Source organism: Buteo buteo, chromosome 26, assembly GCF_964188355.1.
Source record: "Buteo buteo chromosome 26, bButBut1.hap1.1, whole genome shotgun sequence".
Classification (NCBI taxonomy): domain Eukaryota; kingdom Metazoa; phylum Chordata; class Aves; order Accipitriformes; family Accipitridae; genus Buteo; species Buteo buteo.
This window is the reverse complement of record NC_134196.1, coordinates 7,706,499-7,728,905: the sequence shown is the minus strand read 5'-3', so window position 1 is coordinate 7,728,905 and position 22,407 is coordinate 7,706,499. Positions and strand designations below refer to the sequence as shown.

The 22,407-nt window shown below is 37.6% G+C and overlaps 1 protein-coding gene across 2 annotated transcripts in view; it reads right to left on the bottom strand.

The window, feature by feature from the left end:
• RASSF9 (Ras association domain family member 9) overlaps nucleotides 1–22,407 on the bottom strand; it is a 31,620-nt gene that overhangs the window by 7,159 nt on the left and 2,054 nt on the right. The window contains exon 1 of one of the 2 annotated variants that reach the window (XM_075057947.1): nucleotides 18,878–19,189. The exons of the other annotated variant lie outside the window; for it this stretch is intronic. The gene's annotated coding sequence lies outside the window, so the exon portion shown is untranslated. Of the gene's footprint in view, nucleotides 1–18,877; nucleotides 19,190–22,407 lie in introns of those variants that run through there. 2 annotated transcript variants of the gene reach the window in all.

Genomic DNA, 22,407 nt, shown 5'->3' with positions numbered 1-22,407 from the left:
TGAGAGAATAGATACATAGGTCTGTGTTTTAAAACCTTTGTAATGACACAGATGTGCCAGAAAATGTAAAAAGTTTTTTTTTTTCTAAATTTATTTATGAATTCCAATGCATGTGCTATTAACCTGACATTAATGGCTGGTACTCCCTTATACACTGAGATACCAAGCTTCGGGTGTCTAAGACCCCATTATGGCTACTGTAGCTGTCTAATCAATACAATCAGTGGAGCCTAGAGAGCAATTCAGCTCACTTTACAGTTCACTTCAACAATTAACTCTTAAGTTTGTCCCCATCTGAGTAGCCCTACACTGGCTGAGTGGCCTTGTGGAACCTGTCCAGGATATTCTTGTCCTCTAGCCTCCACATGCATAATCTGCTGCTTGCCCAGACCTGGTGATTTGGCCTCTTGCCTAAAATGATAAAAAGATAAATTCCCTGAGGAAAAAGTGCATTTCTTTGGATTTTCTCGTATCACTTCCAGTTCATTTGAATGAATGAGATTTAACCCAGTCTGACAGAGAAAGCTTGAAAATGAAAATGACAATTTGGACAAGATTCAAAGGGCTCAACATGGTGTTTGTTTCTATCTGGGACTACTTATTTGCAGTACCTTTCTAGTCTTCTGAGATGTAGTAGAAATGGAGTTTTACTTGGCTTAATTAGGGTTATACCCTATGATTATTAAAGCAATCCAACTTGTTTCTTTTTCTTAATTATTACACAACACAACAGACACACTGCAGTCCAATAAATTGAACTATGATTGACTCAGCTCTAGGTGCCACTGTGACCAGGAGGCAATAATCCTCAAAAGACAGGAGACTGCAAATGAATACTAATAAAACCTACAAGAGTGAGTTTATTAGTATCATCGCACAGGAGAGCTCTGTCCAACTCCATTGCTCCAGGTCTTGGAACGTTCCTCTGTAAAATCTGTGTTTTGGTGGATTACTCTGAGTAATGACATCATTTTCCCACTTCAATAGCTCCCTCTTACAGACCAGCGTTTTACAGTAATTATTTTTTAAAACTGGTGTTCAGAAGATTAATAATGTTTTCAGACTACTTCTCAAAATAGGAAAGCCTATGTCACAGGCATAGAAAATGGCAAAATGGCACAAAGAAACAGAAAAATTCAAGTTGGGGGGGGGGGGGAATGAAAGAAGATACCAGATTAAATGGCATTACTGTTAAGTATGTCACATGCTAAAAAGTCAGTATCTGTAAGTGGGGTTAGGTTTACAGAATACAGGATGCTATAGAAATATTTTTGCAGATTGGTAGTTAAATCAAACATACATAAATAGATAATTGCAACATAAGTCAGCTGTGACTGTAAAATAACTTAGTATTTGTTTTACACTGCAGATATAAAAAGAAAAAAACAGATAAACTACAGTTACATTATGTGTTAAGCATAAAATTATGCAAAATAAATTATCAAAAATACAGTGTCTCAAACCATGTTCACTAGTGATTCATAAATAATTGACCTAGAAATAAAAGTGTATTACCAGTCATTGAATTTCAATTTAGAAAAGTACTGACAGAAAAAACAAGAAAGGCATAAAAATATAAGAAATAGAAGATTGGGACTTTAAGGCAGTAAATTCAGAGTATGTCTTTCCTGTTGTTTTTTTGTAATCAATAAATACATTTCAGGAAATGAGTGTTATCTCAGTCTTTTAACATTCTTCTGAGAGTCTTGTACATTTTGTTCACACATTGAAACTCTTCCCCTTTTTTTCCCTCATTCTTGTTTTTGGTTGAATGCCATGTTTTCTCCTAGTCAATATTTTCCACGCGTAACAGATTATGTGAGTTAAGCAGAAGCTTACTGTCTCTTTTCCCCCTGGCTCCTTTAAAGCTTTTCTATGAAAACAGTTTTTCTCTGTGATATTAGTAAATCTTCAGATAAATTTGAAAAGCCCTATGTACCCCATAGTATTAGGATACTGATAAATACTTTTGCTATACCCATTTTTTACACGGACTTCCCACAGACTTCAGCAGGAGTTAAGCAAGCTTCTGATGGAAATGCATTGTTTATTGTAAAGCAATCTCTACAGGATCTCTGCAAACAATATGGATGTAAAATAACATTTTTAAATTACTGTTTTCAATCATTTTGTGGCTGTTTATCACCCCCTGTTATTTTTTCAGTTATGATGCACCTGCCTACCCGGACTTTACATTGAGTTTTTTTGGGAAGAATTCTTCTTTACTTTGTCTACAGTGTATTTAACATACTGAAGTCCATAACTAAGAGTAGCACTGCACAAATGGATAATGTATGCACATGCAGGTACACAAAGAACTCAAGTAGCTTACACATGAATATATATACTCAAATATACATATGCAAGTATAGCTTATGTAACATACACCTTGTAATTACATTGTCACCTTTTACAGAAAAGGAGAGAAAAAAAAGAAATCCTGAAGATTGCTGTAATTCTTAGATCAAACCAGAACTGTAAAGTGCAAATTCTTTCATTATATTTTCCATGTGTTCATCACAACATATATTATCTTCATTTGTATTCAGTAGCCTCATTACATTTTTGATCTTTCTTTTTAATCAAAAAGAATTAGCAAGTCATTTATAATCTTACAGTGCCATGGAATTCTAATATCTTCTAAAAAATCAGAAGTGTTCCTGATTATCTTTCACTAAAAAATGGTAAAGTGATGTGGCCTACCATGGACCTTTTAAGTAAAATTTATTGTATTATTCTTTAATCATAGTTAATTCAGGTAGTGCCAAACAAAAATAAAGCTTCAGCGTGTCAGTCATATCATAACCATTATTAAAGACTTGCTTTCAGGATGCAAGAGGATGCTAATATTAGGAAATGTCTTTTGTTAAGCTGTGCTTTACTCATAGAAAGGGAAGAGCAGATTCTACATATACGAAGTGGAATTCATCTCTCTTAGGCATCTGAAAGTTAAGATTTCTGTATAAATTCACCATCAAAGTTCCTCTTTGTCGTGAGAGGAGAGTGGACCTCCAAGGAGAGTCACCAGAGCCTAAACCATCTATGATCATTAGGATAAATCCTCAAATGAAGCTATTTCTCTCTTTCATTAGCTACAAGAGACCTATGTGGCCACCTTCAACTAAATAGCTCATTTTCAGGTAGCTAAATACAGGTGAGACAATCCAATCAGATTCAGGTTTATTGTCCAAGAGAAATGTAGCAAGAATGGTTCAGACAGCAGTAGATTAAATAAAAATAACTAAACATGGGACCTACACATTATGACTTCATAGCTTAGTTTAGATGCTGACTATTCCATTTACTGTTCTATTTATTACTCTTATTTACAAGGAAATCCATTAAGTCATTTCAATGCTAAGGAAGATGTAATGCAGTTTGTAACTGCTTGTCTGGAATAAAAGCTTGTTATTCACAGTGGTTTGGGGTTTTTTTTGTTTTTCTGAGATGTAATACTAAAAATCACAATATTCAGCCATAAGATCTGCTTTTAGACAATCATTTTAATGAAGAGGCAAGCTTCTCATATTTACTGGTTCCTTGGCCATCACATCCTGCATTTTTGTAAAGGAAACAAAAGAGCTATCATTTTTTAATAACCTATCAATTAATGAATCTGTAATAGCTAAGGTGTTTTTCCAGTTTAATGTTTGGCTTTCTTGAAAAACAGTTTCAGTAGCAACTTCTTCAAAACTAGCTAGGCAACTACTTAAGTTTTTTGAAAATTTCTTGCTGTTGATGTAAACAGGCTTTAAAGCTTTCAGGTCTGCCTTGAACTCTGTTTCTTTGAATTAATCACTGAAATGTTCTACTTACCCACCTATGATTTTAAAGCCTTGATGATAACAACAACTGGCAAGTCTATCTTTTCTTGCAAAGTCACTTGTTGCTCAGAAACAGATGGGAATTTAAGCTTAAGAATGGTCAAAAGTACATTTCCAGTCTTGTTTGTTTGTTTTGATTGCTAGTTTCATGCCTTCTGCTCTTTGCTTCCCTTCATCATGACCCAAAAAAACATTCTAATCATGCTAGAGACCTCACACAAAGTCTTGATTGTGTCAGCCCAAGCTGATTGTTACATGTCAGATAGACACTTCATTAATTTATTATTCAGGCCTAGGGGAAGAAAGGTAATACATTCCAGCAATGTACAGACAAAACAAAAACATGTACGTATGTTGCACAAAGTTAAAATATGAGATAGCTTAAATGCTGGAAGCAGCACTTTTGATATTCACTAACTTTAAGGGATGTCCGGCACATTTCAAACACATAATTCTTTGCCTTCCTGAAAATTTTAACATTCTTCCTAAATATGCAACATATAGCTTTATAAGCAAACATGCCAAACATGCAAAATAAAGGGTTCCCCCTACTTTTTAGAATTTCACCTTTATGCCTACAAGATGCTCATTTTTCCTTACTAATTTCAGCAGACATTCTGTTGGGACTAGATCATTTATGTATCATCTTGTTATCAGTTTAATACAGTGTTTCTGATATATCGTTGACACTAAAAGGTAATTTTGTCATTCTTGAGAAAAAAACATAGATAAAACTCTTTTGTCCCTTCACTGTAATAAATTCTTTGTAGACTTTTGCAGAAAAATAGAATGTAATTCCTTTCTCAACATTACCATATTTCTTGATGTACCCACCCCAAGGAAAAACCAGACTGAGTAACTAAAAAATACCTAGGTAATTGCTAGAAATTTCACAGCCAGGACATTTTTGTGAACCCCTTGCTAGTTTAAAGCTTTACTAATTTTAATCCAACATGAACAATTGAACCAATTTTAAGTCAATGTGAGCAACCAACTGAAAGTTTTTGTGTTAGGAAAGGGATTCAAAACTTGAGATTATATTTATGATCAAAAATTGTATTAGTTGTCTCCTCCCAGAGATTGAAATAAATTATACAGAATAAAAAATCTGCAGGGGAAAATAAATGGCACACAAAGCAATACATTAATCCTTTGCTTGAAAATATATACAACTTAATAATTTATAAATTTGCCATCAAAGAGTTCATGCTGGAAAGCCATTTGTGTGAAATAGCTTAGTAACTTTTTCACCAATTTATTGGGGAAATCATGTTTTATAATCTCATTTTTCAGAGATGGAAGAGCTTATACTCATTGTGTATGAATTAAATTGCTGTTAATCAGATGTCATACAGTTGTATCTGTTAGTACAAATGTTTGTCGGAATATTCTTGTGCTTCTTAGTGTAATAATGTCGCCTTTTGTTCTTTCATCATTGCATCTGCAAGTGGCACATAATCTGTAATTATTTATTCTTTATGTCAGAAGGATTGTTTCTAGTATTATGCTGCAGATGATAAAACTAATTTAGTCCATTTTAGTGTAGAAAATCAATGAAATTTTGTATTTTTGAGATCTTTTCTTCTCTTCATCTATTTTTTTCTCTTTGATGCTGTGCTGGCATAAATACATTCCAGCATACAGAAAACCCAGAAAGCCACATGACACAACTGTCATTTGCAATGCAAAAAAGCAACGGAACAATAATTTATAAACAGCCTCCTATTGACAGTATAAACCCTCTCAATAGCGCATTTGAACATACAGTCTAATCTTCAGCCAATCAGACGATAACCGTGATTTAGGATTGACTGGCTGCCGTGATGGGGTCCTCAGCTCGCCAGAGCTCTCAGGTAGGTATGATGTTGTCATGGCCTCTCCAGAGTAAGACCAAAGCTAAACTCCTAAGAAACAAACCCCTACATTATGTCAAGATACCGCCCAGAGCAATTCACTTCTTCAGTGGAGAAACAAAAAGTGGCTAAGTGACAGAACAGGGGAAAAAAAGGCTTTAAGAGACAACCCTCCTGCTGCCCACAGCATCCTTGCAGTGAAGTCCTTGCCTCGGTGTCCGCCATCTCAGGGCTTCCCTGGAGAGCACTAAGAAACACAAAACTTTCAGGCAGACCCAGGCAGGTGCTCCTTGCACCTCTCAGCAGGCTCTCCCTTCTTTCTCGAGCTGTAAACTCCCAGCTCCTCACCGAGACGTTCTTGCCTCCTCTACCTGCCACACTGCATGGTGGGGAACGATCCCCCAGCCAAGCAGGCTCAACCGCTGAGCCACTTGCTCTCTTTTGAAAACGCTGTGACACAATGGCATAAAACATCCTAAGAAAACAAGAGACATCTGCCACAAAAGCATTTAATAATCCCGTGTTTTCTGCGTGCTGCTGGGGCACGCAAATCTGCCCACCTGGATTTTGGCAAGTGTGTATTTGTGCTATGGTCTTCTCTTTGTTCTGCACCCAAAAATGTTTCTTCCATGTGCAAGGGCCCAGAGAGCACATGCCTTGTTTAAGCACTCGCTAATAACCTTGTTATCTCCGTGTCTCAGATCCCAGCCATAACTACCTATTAAAGAAATTTGATGGCTTTTAATTATACTTCCTTGCTGGAAATAAGAAGAGGCCAATATTACAGGGATACCTACCTGATACAAACAACCTGCATTTGTAGCATAGGATATATGCTACATGTCATTTGAGAGCATCTGATACCAGTGACATTTACATGTCAAGGTATATAAGGGCTAATTATTTTATCAGTCACCACATTCCATTTAGAAATGATAATATTGCTTTTATTATTTATTTTTCAAAATCTCAGCATATTACCATATATATCTCTCTCTCAATAAAAGCATATGAGACAGTGGGTGATAATTCTGAAAGAAAAGAACAAAACATATTTTGGCTCTGTGGGATTTTTATCTGTGAAATTTGCAAAAAAGTAAAGCTATTGGTGCCATGTGTTGCAGCCCTTGCTTGGAAGAAACTCTAACTTAATTTGATCCAAACAGATTTTTGACAGTGATTTTAACATTAAAGCTATAAAGAATACACAGCCCATATGAAAGCTAAGGTCAGAAGTATTTCAACCTTTCAGGTACAAATGGATCATATTAGAAGTTCATACTAAGTTTATTCAGATTATCCACATTTAATCCACCTTTTTTCTCAACTTTCTGTCACCTTCTGTAAAGTCATTCAAAAAGCAATAAAGGCCAAATCTTATACTCGGTATGCCTCCTGCCTAAGTAGATTACATGATTCTGAGTTTCCTAAGGGCAGCAATGAGGAAGTATCTACTCTCTCACCACCCAATGAAGCTGGAACTAGTCCAAAGCCTTAGGGATTCAAGACAGCTTATTAACTAAGTGCATTCTCATTCCCCTTCACCTATCCCTAAAAAAACAGTATTAATGGAGGCACATATTAACGTCCATATCACGTAGGAGAGAAAAATTCCATACATGACGTGTCCGGAACTTGGTCCTTCTTCCCTTCTGCATCACATGGAAGTCAGGGCAATGTCTAGCTAAAAAGTATAGCAAGGCAGGACTGGTACTTTAACTATAAAAAGAATAAAAACCATCGCTATAGACAGAGTAGTCCCAATGCTGCAGGAAGACTTGGAAAGAACACCATAGAAATCAAGAAAACAAAATAATTCTTTCAAAAGAAATAACTTAAATTTCTCTCTACCATCTGTTTCTGTATCCATTCAATGGTACTCTGTGATAAATCTTCCTCCTTTACAGAAATGTACATATGCATTTATTAAAAATAAAATAAAATTAGGCATCTAGATATTCATGTGACTTTTTCAAACATACCCATGTACACAGTAGTTTGGATCTTCTAACTGAAATATTTCATCTATTTGAAACAAGAAAACTATTTAAACAAAGGCTGTTTTAACTAGCTATGCACAACACATTTCCCCTAGTATAAGTTTATGTTCTTTTTGTAATTCCTTTTTAAATGCATAAATTTTTAACTCAGCAAGATTCCCATACTGTCAGGAAGCCTTGATGAAACATTTTAATTAGCAACAGCTGTTGAAAGTTATGTCCTACATCAATTATCATTTCTGCACTTAAAACTACAACTAGTTCCTTAATCCCTTCTGCAGAGGAATGCCATCACCTCAGTTAGCTACTGTACAAAAATGCATACATTATAATTCAGCAATGATATATGGTTGAAATTTCTGTTCATCCAATCATTTTATGTTATATTAGTGCTCTATGACAAATTTCAGTTAAATAATTTTGGATTGGAATGGGTTAGTACTACTCTGTCATAGAATAACATGAAAGATATGATAGTTTTTAAAAAAATAATTCTCTAAGATAATTATTTTATTGCAAATAAGTCATTCACACCAGAGTTCTTCCTGACTTGCAATGTCAGACTTCAGTAAAAATCCCATGGGAACTTACTTGTGCACTTCATTCTAATAACTGTACTGCTTGGACACAGGTACCTGAACAGGGACCAATATTTAAGAAAAATAAAAAGGAAAAAAACCCTGACAGTATTTAAAACAGATGTAAAAGAAATAAAAGCAACCAACAAAAAGAACCAAGAAGGAATGAGAGTAATAATTCTATCATCTGGTAAGTAGATGGATAGCAGAATTTGTACTATGTAGAAAATAAGCCAAGAAATTGCACTAACACAGAATGTTGCACTAACAGAAAGAAAGAACTAAAAGACATTTTAAGAGGAAAGATAGACCTTGCTCACTAGATAAGAGCGATAATTATGGTGGATTATCCTGAACAGTGCCCTGCCCCCCGTTTAACAACGACATAACTCTGCGTCATTGCTCCGGTGGCCAATACTGTTTTGCAAAATCTCATTTGCAAAGTCCGAGTGCAGATTTTCAGCAAAGGTGACCAAAAGGCTACTAAGTCCTCCCCCTCTGCCCTATACGATGTTTACGCTCCCAATCCCTTAACCTACAGACCAGTGCAGAGGCTGCAGTCTCCAGTCAGACGACGACTGCGTCGGCCCCGGCCTCTTCCCCTGTCTTACCTCTGAAATTATTCCTCTCCCCTAAGGGTACACATTCTCTATAAATTACATCTATGCTTTAAATCTGCCTTCCTGTCAGACAAATCATCATTCCCCCATTGTATATTCAAAGTCATAAGGTCGGTAAGTGGATATTAGTCAAAAAAACGTTTGGAATTGCTTTGAGTAACATCAACAAGTGGGCTGTGTACACAAAGCATCATGAGAGGTAACACGTTCATCGTATCAGGTCTGTGTTTGTGGTGGCCTGACACAGTGGAGGTTTGAGAACAGAGGAGAGCTAGCTGTCCACCAAAATATTTTCCAAGATGAGCAACAATAACATTAACAATTTGCTTTACTGGGAAAACATGCTTTGATGTGTATATTGCAACTGCTACTGAGGAAGCAGCTGTGGTACATGAACGGAAGATCCAGGAAAAACTCCAGAGCCAAAACAAACACTGACATATTCAGTGGTAGTAATTCTTTAGACCATCATGGGGGGGAATGGGAAGATGGGCATTTGCAAATTCCTCAGTGTTAGTAAGCAACATGCAAAGTTTAGGAATATCAACATACCAAATGCTACATCTTGATTTTGGCCAGTGGGTAGTTCTCGCTAGTTGACAAATAAAGATGCCACCGGTACTTTTTATCTACCACAAGAATTTTGCTACATTGCAAAAATACAATTCTCTATATTGTTCTTGTGTCTATTTAAGTGCCTATGCATATTTAAGCACGGTAACACTATATGAGCTTTATGGGGTTTCTATTAATAATGTACAGAATGTGTCTAAAATTCCATCACTTTCAATAATACAGAGGAAGCAGAATCATTTATAGCTCATTTAGAACATAGGCTTCTAAACGACAAAGTTAGAGCTGCTATTACAGCTAATAGAAATTTGGTTTATCTGACTTCTCCCACTAGAATTTTTATAACTGCCTTTTAGAAGCACCCTGGTTGTTTATGAGCTTTTGAGATCAAAGAAGTGAGGGGAATTCCAAGGGTTGAAAGCACGATTTGTGGTGGTGGTGTTGTTCCATGAAATTCAGTTCAGCTTTTGTTGAAAGGCAAACGTATACTATTTTTCTCCCCTGGGTTTGTTGACATCTTGCCCAGTGAAGAAATAAACACAAAGCATTCTGAGGTTGGGGCTGGACTGCCAAAACATGAACAAAGCACACTATACATAAACCACTGATAGTAAGGTAAGTTTCCTAGAGGAGCAACATACAGACAAGGAAATAATAAGATTTCGTGCCACCTTCCCAATAGTCCCTGGTCTAAAGGAGCTGGGATGGCTGCCTTCTCATAAACCCTTATACATACACAGTACATGGCCTAAACAGTTCAGGGTACCTCTTCTCTACTCCTGGTAGTACCGCGCGAGGCAGATGCTAACCTCATTCACAAGGAAAGGAAAGAAAGTCCAGATGGACTTGGCTTCTTTTCACCAATCCTCAAGCTGAGCTCAGGCTCAGCAAAGCATTTCTTCCTTATAGTCTTTTCCTGGTGGCTACCTACTGTAACTGCTTCTGTAGCTGCTCTAGCAGCAGCCTGTGGCAAATTTCAGAGTTGGGACACTGTGCTTCCTGATTCTGAAAAGAAACATTGTAGGAATCAGTATTTTTATCTTCTGTTTTTTAAACACCCCAACACTCCCCAGACCCATCCCCCAAATATATAAAATTATTTACAAGATAACTACCGTAGGAAAGTGATCATCCTAAATACTATTTTTATCACTATATCTAGTCTTATAGGTTTGCAATTATATGACTTCAAATATCATTAAGTAATTTAGGCAATCTGATGACCACCTGACATTCCCATCTCCTTGCTTGTGCCAGATATGCTGGTTTAACCAAAGGTTTCCAGCTTGATAAACTGACAGCAACCTAACCCAGGGTCGGGGGGGAAAAAAAAAAAAAAAAAATTAAAAAAAAAGGAAAGGTGGGGAAAAAAAAAAGGAAAATTTTTTTGGTTTTGAGCAGTGCTCCCTAAGTTGGGTTCTGTGGTGTCAGGTGAGAATAGTATCAGTGCACAGGAAATGGGAGAGTGGCCAGGAGCCTGGAAAGGGGGCTTAGGACTGCCCTTTGTGCAACAGCAAGCCTTTACACGTGTTCAGCCATCTCATCAAACATCACCCTTTCTTAACTTTTTGACATCTAATGATTTTTCAAAATAGCTTTTTTTGTATATCCTAAAACCTAGTTTGAGTATCTCTTTACAGTTTGCCAGGAGTGAGAAAGGCAGGATGGGCTTTAATTTTCTTCTGTATTTATTGCTATAAATTTTGCAGAGCAAACCACCCCACTTTGAAATTATACTGTATGAGCTTCCCTATTTCATTTGCTTTCATTAAATTATATTGAAGATGTCACCTCAAAAGGGGTTCTATCAAGACCTCATTTACAATCAATTCTTTTTTTTTTTTTTCCAAATTTCTCTCTCAAACTTTCTGAAAGATAATTCAGTGACAAATGTGTTCCATTACTTACAGTATTTGAAGAGCTGAAAGGAAAAAAGATGAGATGATGAAGTGGACTCTTACATAAATCTTCACTCTCAAGAGCTAAATTAAGTACTAGATACATAATTATGCTAACAAGAAGAGTGGACGTAAATTTTAAAAAAAAGAAACCTGAAGCATTTTAGTGTCCATTGACAATCTGAGAGATTTGTGCAGCTTATGCTTTCAAGTAATTTTCTAAAATTGCTTATCAATGAATGCTTCAATATGTAGTTAGTCAGACACAGGCTGATAGGGTCTCTGAAATATCATCACATCCTCCCTGAAGAAGCTACTGAACAAATGAAATAAATTGTTAACCTTACCAACTGTGCTCTGCCCTGGCAAGGGATATGCTAAAGAGGGCACAGGAGCTTGCAAAACTAGTTCTAGCCAGCTGGGGAATAGGGAGAGGGAAGGCAAGAAGGGAGGAATTGCTGTCTGGAAGCAAGGTTAATGCTGGATCATAAAGATCAAGAGCAATGGGAAATTCACTGGATTAATGTAAAGAAGAAAGCGTAGGCAAGAGAGAGGTACAGAGAATGATGTCCAGCAGCAGACACACAATTTTTAGCTGTGAGAAGATGAAGGAACCTGACTACAGAGGAAAGACATTCCATGATTCAGATAAAAAGCCATGTGAAACCTAAAATATTTGAATGATCATGACTTAAGCTGCAAACCTGTTCTAGAACAGAGCTAATGAGTACAGATAATGAGTTTCCAGCTGGGGCCACCTGAAGAGGCTCATAGCCATGTCAGTTGGCCATCACATCCCTCCCACTCGAACTGAGCTGCTTGAGCTGACCTCCAAACCATATGAGTCGTGATGAATTAGACCATAAAGGCCTTGTTAAACCATCTAAGATAACCCACCTGAATGTGATTGAACAGTTTAGGAAGATATCATTCAAAAATTTGATGCAGCTGAGAAGATGGTAACCCATGGCAAAAGATTTGTGATGAACAGTGGGAGCAGGTGTGGGCCAAAAACCTGCAGTGGGCACAGCTGAAGCCAAACAAGCCCAGGTGTCTGTGGCCAAAGACCAAGGCAGGCCCAAGAAATAATGGGGCTAGTTTTGCGAGACACATCTACAGCAGGATGGTGATTATCCCAAGAGGGCTGTGACACCAGAAAGACACTGCAAACTACTTGTTGTCTTTAGTTCACGGAAAGCCAGACTGAGTCAACATTCAAATTAATCCAATGTTTCTTTATTTCATACATCCAAATGTCTTTGCAGGTGGGGATCCTTTCAACATATGAGCAAGTCAGATGACTTCACAGCTCAGGGAGGATAAAAAGGCAGTTTGCTTCTAACAAGGCACTTCATAAGCTGAATGGATACCGCAGTGACAGCTGAATGAAGGCATTCTTCCTTCTGCCATGCGAACAACTCTGTGATGTTTGGAGAAATGTACATATTTAGCATTCTTCCATGACACATTCACATTCTGTTTGTCACTTCTGCCTTTTAAAGAACCCTGGTGTGTACCCAGTTTTGTAATACGTAGGTACATGTGTACGCAATCCACAGAAGTGGCTATTTTGGCACATTGTTTATATATACGATCCTTTGGTGGTTGTAATATATTTTACTGTATGTTAGATGTAGATGATACAGGTTAGATCTATAATAAGATATGTGACAGTATATCTTATGTGCTATAGCTATGCATTACATGATCCCATACAACACAAGCTGTCATATATGCATTTATATACTGAATACGTGCCTACCACGCACAAGCGCTTTAGCAGAAAGAAATATGCTTAAGTTGCAGTCAAGAACTCAAAAATTTTAAGCATTGGAGTTAAAGTTTTCCATGCTACTTTGTTCAACAAAAATGAATTTGATTCAGTGTATCCATAGCAAGGTGTATTCTCTCCACTACATTGGACCCCTGCCTCACCTGAATGCATACAATAGACAATATTCAGTTTTGCAGAACCACAGAAGGTTCTGAGATATTGCAGACACTGAGTGTTAAAACTTTCAGGTGTCTTCCCCACTGCTGAAATTCATAATCGCCTCTTGGACACCTAAACTTCCACAAAAAGTGCTATAGGAGAGTTCAACTCCAAACAATGGGATTTGCTGAAGCCAACAAGTTCAGCAGGAGCTGACCTAAAGTAGGCAAAAAAATGAACAAAAAGGTAGGACTTAAGTCTGTTAGACTACATTCAGGTGTTCACTGCACAAAAAATACAATATTAATTAAAACAGCAACCAAAAGCCTGATCTCGCTTCTCCCACTGAAGCCTTCAACACAAATCCTTGTCTTTCTCTGGGTTGCTGTAACTCATAGGAACCAGCACAAAATGGAACAGCTGCAATGGGAAATACTGAGAGAATTTCAGTTTAGAACAGCTTGACAGGACTTTCCTGACAGATACTTGTTGAGGACACCAGTGTGGGCATCTCACAGGGGTGTTCTGCCCAGCGGCGTGCCTGGCTGCACTTTGTGTGGTGTTGCACATGCTCTGTGCAGAGCTATTGGACGGGACTTCGTGGTTGAAAAAAGCTGAAAGACTGCTGCCGCCCTAATTTTGGAAAGGTGTGAGGGAGGCACATAGCTGCAGGGTTTTCAGGACCGATGTAAGACAGGATAGGAGTGTAGGTGGCTGGGGAGTGCTGCCAGTCAACATGTTACTACCTCAGGATTTTGTCATAATTTTGTGAATGTCAGAAGATCTTAAAGCTTGTCTTAGGTGACCACAATGACATTTAGGTACCAAAGTCTCCTTCATAAATCTAGCTGTTATTACTTACATTTGTTCAGTATGTGTCCATTTTATATCTTCTCTCCTATGTACAGTAGTACCCTTTATAGAAGATACATTTCTTAATTTAATCTTTCCTATATGCCTTTTGTCACCAGATATTCAATTGCTTCACAAGCTGACACATTACTGAATTTATCTCCGCATAGTCTTGTAGGGAGAGAACTCCCTTTTACAAACCGAAGCTCAAAAAGATTTAGGCCAAAGCTATCCACTTGTTTAAGTTCCCACTCTGGCTAACTGAAATGATATCTACAGAGATGTCCAAAGCAGGACATCCATAAACTTCCTTTCCTCAGCCCTTGTGCAAAACAGATTACAGGACATTGAATTAGCAAATGAGGAACACGCAGTGAGCAACCACGTTTGTAAACTGCGGTTTATGTGACTTGCCCAGCATCACATAGAAATTTTGTGGCAGGGACAGAGAAGACATCCATGCTATTAGGATGGTTCTCCCTTAATAATACATTACCCACCTCTAATTCACCTCTCTCCATTCACTATTCCCTTTTTAATTTCTAAAATGAGTGGTACAAAAGATGGTTAATTAGGTGCTCTACAAAGTCTGAGCATGCTCCATGGAGACCTTCCCTTTGAAAGTGATTGGGGTGGAGCTCATGTCATGTACCTTAAGCTATTTAAAATGTAAATGTGTAGTCAAAGATAATTTTCTGACCTTCCTCTGTAATCAGTGGCATAAGATAGGCACCTCCAAAAGGGTGACTAATCCCATACTGAAAGCCTGTCTAAGGCTGAATGAATTGCCCTCTGGAAGTGTTTAGATGTATCCATTAACTACAAAGAGTACCTAGATGACTAGATACCTAAATTTTCAATGGCTCAAGTTGAGTAAGATGAAGCTTCGCTTTTGTGTTTTACTGTGTACCTGAATCCTATGAACAGTATGAGTGTCAGTAAAAGTAAGTACTGTGACCATCCACAACTGCAGTTCCAAAAATAACTCAGATATTTGTCTGACACCTGTAGTGGCCTTCATGGGTAAACAAACATGATTAGTTATCTGTCTAGACCTTAAAGTACCAGAAGTCTGGGAAAGTGCAGTAAAGTCAATACCAATCCTAAATTTTTGTTAGAAAACTGATTTGTACAGAGCTTTTCAGTAAAACGGGATACTTACAACAAAGTGGCCCTGAGAAATAGAGGCAATAGTCGAGTTAAACAAGTACACTTAGTGCCTTAGCAATCAGTAAAGAGGAAGTCTGTCAACAGGTAACGTTCAAGTGAAGCAACAGTTCAGAACATCAGCTTACCAGCTATGAAGCCAACAGAAACAAAAGCAGCTGAAAATCAGCGTATGATCCAGCATTTAAAAGTATCAGTAAGCCACTCTTTCATTAGCGAGCAGAATCTGATAATTTCCTATGACAAATGAGGCATACTTTATGTCATCAAAACAGTGCCCCAACTGTTGTTCTGAAAAATTTTGTAGTTTAAAAGTGCTTTCACAGTGGAAACTACCCTCTGTAGAAATAATCCTTTTGAATTCGGAGGAGGTTGGGGAAAGAAAACTAAGGTGTTCCACATGGATGAAGGAATCTATTAACACAGAGCAAATTGCAGGTTCAAAGACCCAAGGGCAGACTCTCTTAAAAATTAGTAGTCTTCACGCAACTACATTATTCCACTGAGGTCATGCATCCTTACAAGTTAAAGTAAGGTAAACATACTTATACCTGACCAAAACAAAACTTGGTCTAATAGATTATTACATTTTTATAAACCTGATTTTTTCCCTGAACATAAGAACATGCTCTTGCATATTTATTTTAAGCTTTATTAATTTTGTATTATTAAAAGAAGGACAAAATAAATATCTTGTGCTTTTCAAGAGAGCTGGCTATATTTTCCATTATGATTGGAAATTCATAACTCAGAATTCTTAACATTAATGAATGAGAACAGATCGGGGTGGAGAATAAAGAAAGCAAATTAATCAGATTGACAGTTTTGACCCTCAAAACAGACAGATTATATTTAGGTATTTCATTCACAGCAAACACCTACCCTCTGTATAAATATATCTTCCTCCTATCACTACTCTGCAGCTGACTGATGAATGTAAAACCCAACCCAGGAAAACAGAGGTTTACATCACCTCCAGGATTACAACATAAGAAATAAGTTGGTAGCCTGGCTTCTTCTAATGCTAATACTCAAAAAATGTATGTCTAGAAAGCATCTAAACTACAAATGAAATGGTTCAAATTGACAGAGACAAACATGTATTCAGGCAGACAGGAGTGAGAGGGAAATAGGAAAAAGCTGGTGAAAGAGAAACACATCTTTAAATAAAGTGCATTTGAGAGGTGTGCCAAACTTGCACTGGAAAATTTTCTTTCAAATTTAGTGTCTTTTATTCCTGTCCGCATGATACCAGGACTTAGGTTTCATAGTATTAAAAATATAATTACATGACAACTTTATTATCATTACCAGTGAAAACCTTCCCTTCTGATTTTTGGTTTCAAAAGTTAACTTTCCTTCCTTATGTTCACCTCATGAAACCACCTCAAAATCTGTTAAGATACACATGGCATTTTTTTATTTCTTTCCCTTTCTGTGATGTTACAAACCTCCTCACAAGCCATTTGTAACATTATGAAAGACTTTAGACCGTTGAAAATTCCCCAGTGAATCATATGAAATCAAACCTAAACAATCCACAGAGTATTCTCATTTCTCTGCGTGGCAGCCAGCTCTAGTGGACTGTACAAGAATTAGAAACAAGGAACTCCCAGATTTTATTCATACCTCTCCCACCAGCTGCCTTTACACTCTGCACTTCTACAGATTTTACACTGTCTAGTCATGCCCTACTTATTTTCCCGAGGCATGTAAATATTATCACCCAAATTACAGCTAAGGAAAACTAAGTATGCTTATCAGTTGTCTGAGGTCACAAGTCGGTATCGTTATCACTATTACAACACATGCACCTTGAGTGCATTTCTGGATAGGTCAAGACAGGAAAAGGCAACTAGTGGGTCATACTGGTGCCTATTTGAGGCAAGTTCCAGAAAGGTGCTCAAAAAAGCTTTCTTATGGACAAGGCTCCCCAAAAAATGCAGCTTCCAAACCCACTAATTAGTTCTTGACTTTTATTTTTATGTGTAACACATAAGCATGAGAAAGGATTTATGAAAACTTCTCATTTTTATTGCAAAAAGTTTGCAGGCCCACAGAAAATTTACAACCCTGGAAGGTAAAATGCCATCACCAGAATTTGCAGGAACACTACTGCTCTCAGTTCTAAGTAATTTTTTCTAATGGGAGACATAGGCATGAAATAGCTGATAAAAAAAAAAGACCAGATGCAAACTGATCTGATAGAAATTTTCAGAGAACCCTGCATGACATTTGTCTGTAATACAGTATCTTGCCTACCTGAAAATTACACTGAACTGTATTTGTTTAGTACCAACATTCTGTAGGGGATGGTTCTGGCCTGTGATACACAAATAAGTTCAGTCATCTGTTTTCCCCTCTAATTCCATTTGACTGGTCACTCTTTCTTTCTGTTTATCCTGAAACCATTTGACTCTTTCTGGTGTGTCCTGTGTGATACTTGGGGAATTGCTAGCACGGTAATAATACAGAAGAAGACAGAAAGTCACCATCTTGAGAGAATCGTAGCACATAAGAGAAACAGTACAAGTGACAATAATAGCTCAGTTACCCATGAACATGGCTGGGTCCCAATATGTCCAACATTCAGTTCTAGGCTTCACTTAGTGTGTGGTCTCAAACAAAAACTTTATCTTGCATCATCCTTTCTGTCACCATTAATAAGGATTTATCTACATACTAAATATAGAATTTAGATGAACTAATTAAGGCTTGTACAGCATATGTGATGTTAATGCTTGCAAATAATAATGTTTAAGACCTTAATTTTAAAATGTTATTATTCATCATATGAAACAAACAAAACAAAAAAATAAGATTTTCTGAGCATAGTCAATCAAGAAGTACTACTCTGTGATTATCACTGACTTTTTATTAAAGTTATTAGAATTTTTTAAAAATCTCCATCTCTGAAAACTTACATCTCTCTACCGAAATCATTATACATTTAGCAACATGTCTGAGTCTTTTCTCTGCAAGTAAAATGTTAATTTTTCATCGGTAAAATATGAAATCACCACTGACCAGTAAGATTTTTCCTCTGTTTTACTAAAAACTTGTTTCTTTGTCTGAAATGTATCTTCTCAGCCTGACTCTACATTATATTAGTGTTTCAGATTAGCTTCAACTTAACCTAAGTAATGCTCTTCCCTTAGATGGTGTAGTATTACACACATCTATTACTCATTTTATTTACTCCTTTGGAATGAAATAGCTGTCTGCCCTCCTGGAATAGTAGATAATTAACTCTTTAGAAATAAGGTTAGTGTTTTGCTAGACGAAAAGCTCTTCCTGAAAGTGAAGTGAACAAATATGTACAAAGATTATTAGAAAATGTATGCAACCATTTTGACCTGAGACAAAGCTGACAAGCCAGACCAGAAAATAAATTATAATGTATGAACTCTGGCTCAAACAGGAACAACGTCTTTGATAGTTCACGAATACATCTCACGTTCAAGGAAAAGTAAAAATATGGAGAAGAACATGTTCCACCATTACCAAACAAGCACCATTAACACAGATAGTACCACTAACTCTAAATAAGCTTTTACCTACCCCCTCCAACATACATACCAAATGCCTGGCGGTCTTGAATCAAAAAGCACCTTTATAGCTTCCTATAGACTTTTCTCCAGGTACGCTCATCCAAGAGGAGAACTATTAGACATCTCACATGATCCCATGAGACTTACACTGTGGGTCATACACAGTTCATTCAGATAAGCAGCTGATCTCCAAGAGCTTTTCCAGTCCAAACCTAAATGCTGAGCATTTTCAGTTTTGCTTCACCAAGGCTTGAAATGTACAGCAGTGTACTCAACCGTAGAGCAGTAGAGATGTTCAGAGCAACGCTCAAATCACTGCACTAACTAGGTGCGATGAGAAGCTACTGGAGGGAGGAAGGGAGGGAACACGGTAATGCTAGGTCAGTATCAGATAGATGAAGTCTCTAATCTAATTCATTACCCTGCACTGTAATATAAAACCAGAGAGAATAATTGAATGTTTCTCTCACTGGGGAGGGGCCTCTGACTGTCAGGACAGGAAGAACTCCCTCTATATCCATACAAATGAATGTATATATATGGGTTTTCTTTCTACGTCTGAACCGGAGATGAGCAGACGTGCAGACGTGAAGAGTAGGCAAAGGAAATCTTTGCCTCCTGTACAGAAACACCATGCTAACCACTGTGGCACTGAGATATTGACAGTAAAAGGTGGAAAAAAACCAGGAAGGAAAAACAAAAGCAATAAATACACTTAAATAATAACAGATTTGTAAGACAACTGTTTCATCATCAAACAGTATTCAGGGTTCAGATGTGTTGCATGTCAACAGAGCATACAAATGGTTGTGGTAAACTTAGGACCAGTATGAATTACACCGGCAAAAATATTTCTCAAGCTATTTGTGCCTAACAGGACAGCCCTACAGCATCAAGGACAATTACGTGAAGAAAACGAATTATCTGTACCCTCTCCCTTTCAGTTTGCAACTTCCCTGGCTACAACTTGCATGGAACAGTAGAGCTTCAACAAGTTTTGGCAGGGTTTATGTGAAAAACCCAAGGAAGTGGCCTCAATGAAAGAGAAATAGCAATGGACTCGGCTTTCTTGGTGTGAGGTCACTGGGCAGATGAGACAATGATAGATCCAGGTATCCTTGAGGTGATGGGTGACGTTTGAAGTAGTTAAATGAACCTAAAAAGCCATTCTCAGAAGTGACCAAATCTAGCAGCCAAGAGCAGAGAAGTCCTAATCTTACAGAAAATCAGTGGGACATAGATTCCTGCTCTACTTAGCAACCAGGAAATCGTATACAATGTGAAACCCTGGTCCATAAACACTGCGAGTATATATGCCTTGTATTTGTTGCTCATATTTGGACAGGGAGCTGTTCTGTCTCTGCGGAGTGCCATGTGCCAGATCAATACTAAACACCTGCGAAGAACTCGGTGCCCTGTCTCTTACTCATCTTTGGCTGAGCATTCCCTCACATCGCCACACTTCCAAAGTGTGAGGTGAGCTGAGCATTCCTCACAGTTCCAGAGAACAGCATCTTTAAGAGATTGGCATAAAAATAAATCCCCCTGAGTGTATCTATGTTACGGAGGCTTAGTCCTGCAGGAAAAAGTCCTTTTTCCTCTCTTGCTTTACAGGGTACAGCCTGTCCTTGCTGAGCACATTTGGATTTGTAGGTGGGTGGGGCATGGCCTTGCTACCTCTTGGATGTATTGTTCTCCAAGGGACACACCGACAAGCACATACATGCTCCAGGGACTATGATTATTTCTGGTTGTCACGGGTGGTCAAAGAAGAATAGTGTAAAAACTCCTCAGAACTCTTGAAAAAAATATCAAGATATCACTCATTCTCTTCCTGGCCAAGAAAAAATACGTTGGGGCCACATTCCTAGCAGCTGCTCCTCTGAAATCAAATCAGGGCTTACAGGGATCTAATGGTTACCGAGGCCTTGTGCTGTCTTTCTGCATGAGTGAGATTTCAGCAGCCCGAGAGCGTAATACCGACTGAAGATCATTCAAATACTAGAAGCAGCTCAACACAGGTTTTGTCTTCCTGCGGTTTAATCTCAGTTTCTTTCTCTAAAGGCTCGTGGCATCACCGCCAACATCCTCCGGCTTTTGCTCAAATACCTCATACGCAGAGATACAGTTAGAGTAACTAACCTCTTTGTTTAAACTCTGAGGTCTTAGGGGTAGAGACTGACATTTTGTGATCTGGATGTGAAGAGTCTACTATGAAATAGGGCCCTGCTCTGGGACCTCTGGGCAATGCTGCAAGACAAGCACTAATTACAGAGGTGTCATCTTGTTATCTGAGCAAATGACTGTAACGCCTTCATTTTCCTTCTGGCTCTTCTTCCACCTACCTTCATTGCTTTGACTTAGCTTTATGTCCTCCTCCTGTAAACATCGATTTTATTCCTCATTTGCTTATCTTGTAACTCTCAAGAGTTATATTTATATAGCATTTAATGACCATATAGCAAATGGTCATTAAAAACTTTCAGTGAAAAAAGCAAGAAACCTGAGCTTCTCAAAAAGATGGACAAGCACTAGACCTAATAAACAAAGCAGCAGATTAAATATGTACATATATGCATGTCCCTTTTTGGTCCCTCTTTACAGGTAGGCAAACTAAGACATAGTAATAAGCCACAAGTTCTGACTCCCCAACTACTGCCCTAAACAGAGTCAAGGATTTTAAGCTCACTTGACTTCCTTTTCAAGGTTTCAAATGACTTCACAAAGATACAATTATAATGAAAAAAGAGTTATTACACAGCTCTTCAATCATACTACAAGACCCTTTTACTAATGGCATAAGCAAAGTTTAATTCTCAAAATTCAGTACCAAAAGCTAATGTTAAATACACAGAAATTTAAATATTTTAAGAGGTAATAACACATCTGAAGAATTATGTAGTTTGCTTTGTTCCTGACACCCCTCCTCCCCGCCCCATTTCTGTAGTCACAAGACTTTCAGCCCCTTCTTATTGCCACAACAGCTCTCTGTTATTAAAGGCATTAATTTCTTTTTTTGGGGGGAAGGGGGCGAGGGGAAGGGAAGGGTGAAATGAGAAGAAAGTACTAGATGTTCACAGTAATGCTTCCTTTGGTATTTTAATTTTTATTGCCTATTTAAAGCTTTGGATTATGACTTTCTTTTCCTGAGGAATAAGATGTCCCATCAGCAGACACAGTGAGATTGATGCAAATAGTGTGAAGATATTTTAAACAGCCAAAAGAGAAACAGTTTCACCATTGAACAGAGTGGAACTGCGCTTTGTGATTTAACACAGTTATTCAGGTAATTGATGGCAGTAGCAAAACTTCTAATAGTAACACATTTACAGCTCTATGTAAAAGCAATTTCATGTAAAAGTTCATGTCTACTTTTCCAGATCTTCTAAGCATAAAATGGCCACGTGGGAAATACACCAAAGTTTTCCCGTTTCCAGACACATTAGCAATATACACTGCTTAATCAGTAACCTACAATATTAATAATTCTAAAATAGTATCCTATTTATTAAACCTTGACTGTTACAGTCTTTCTGATTTATGTTCCACGTAATATGC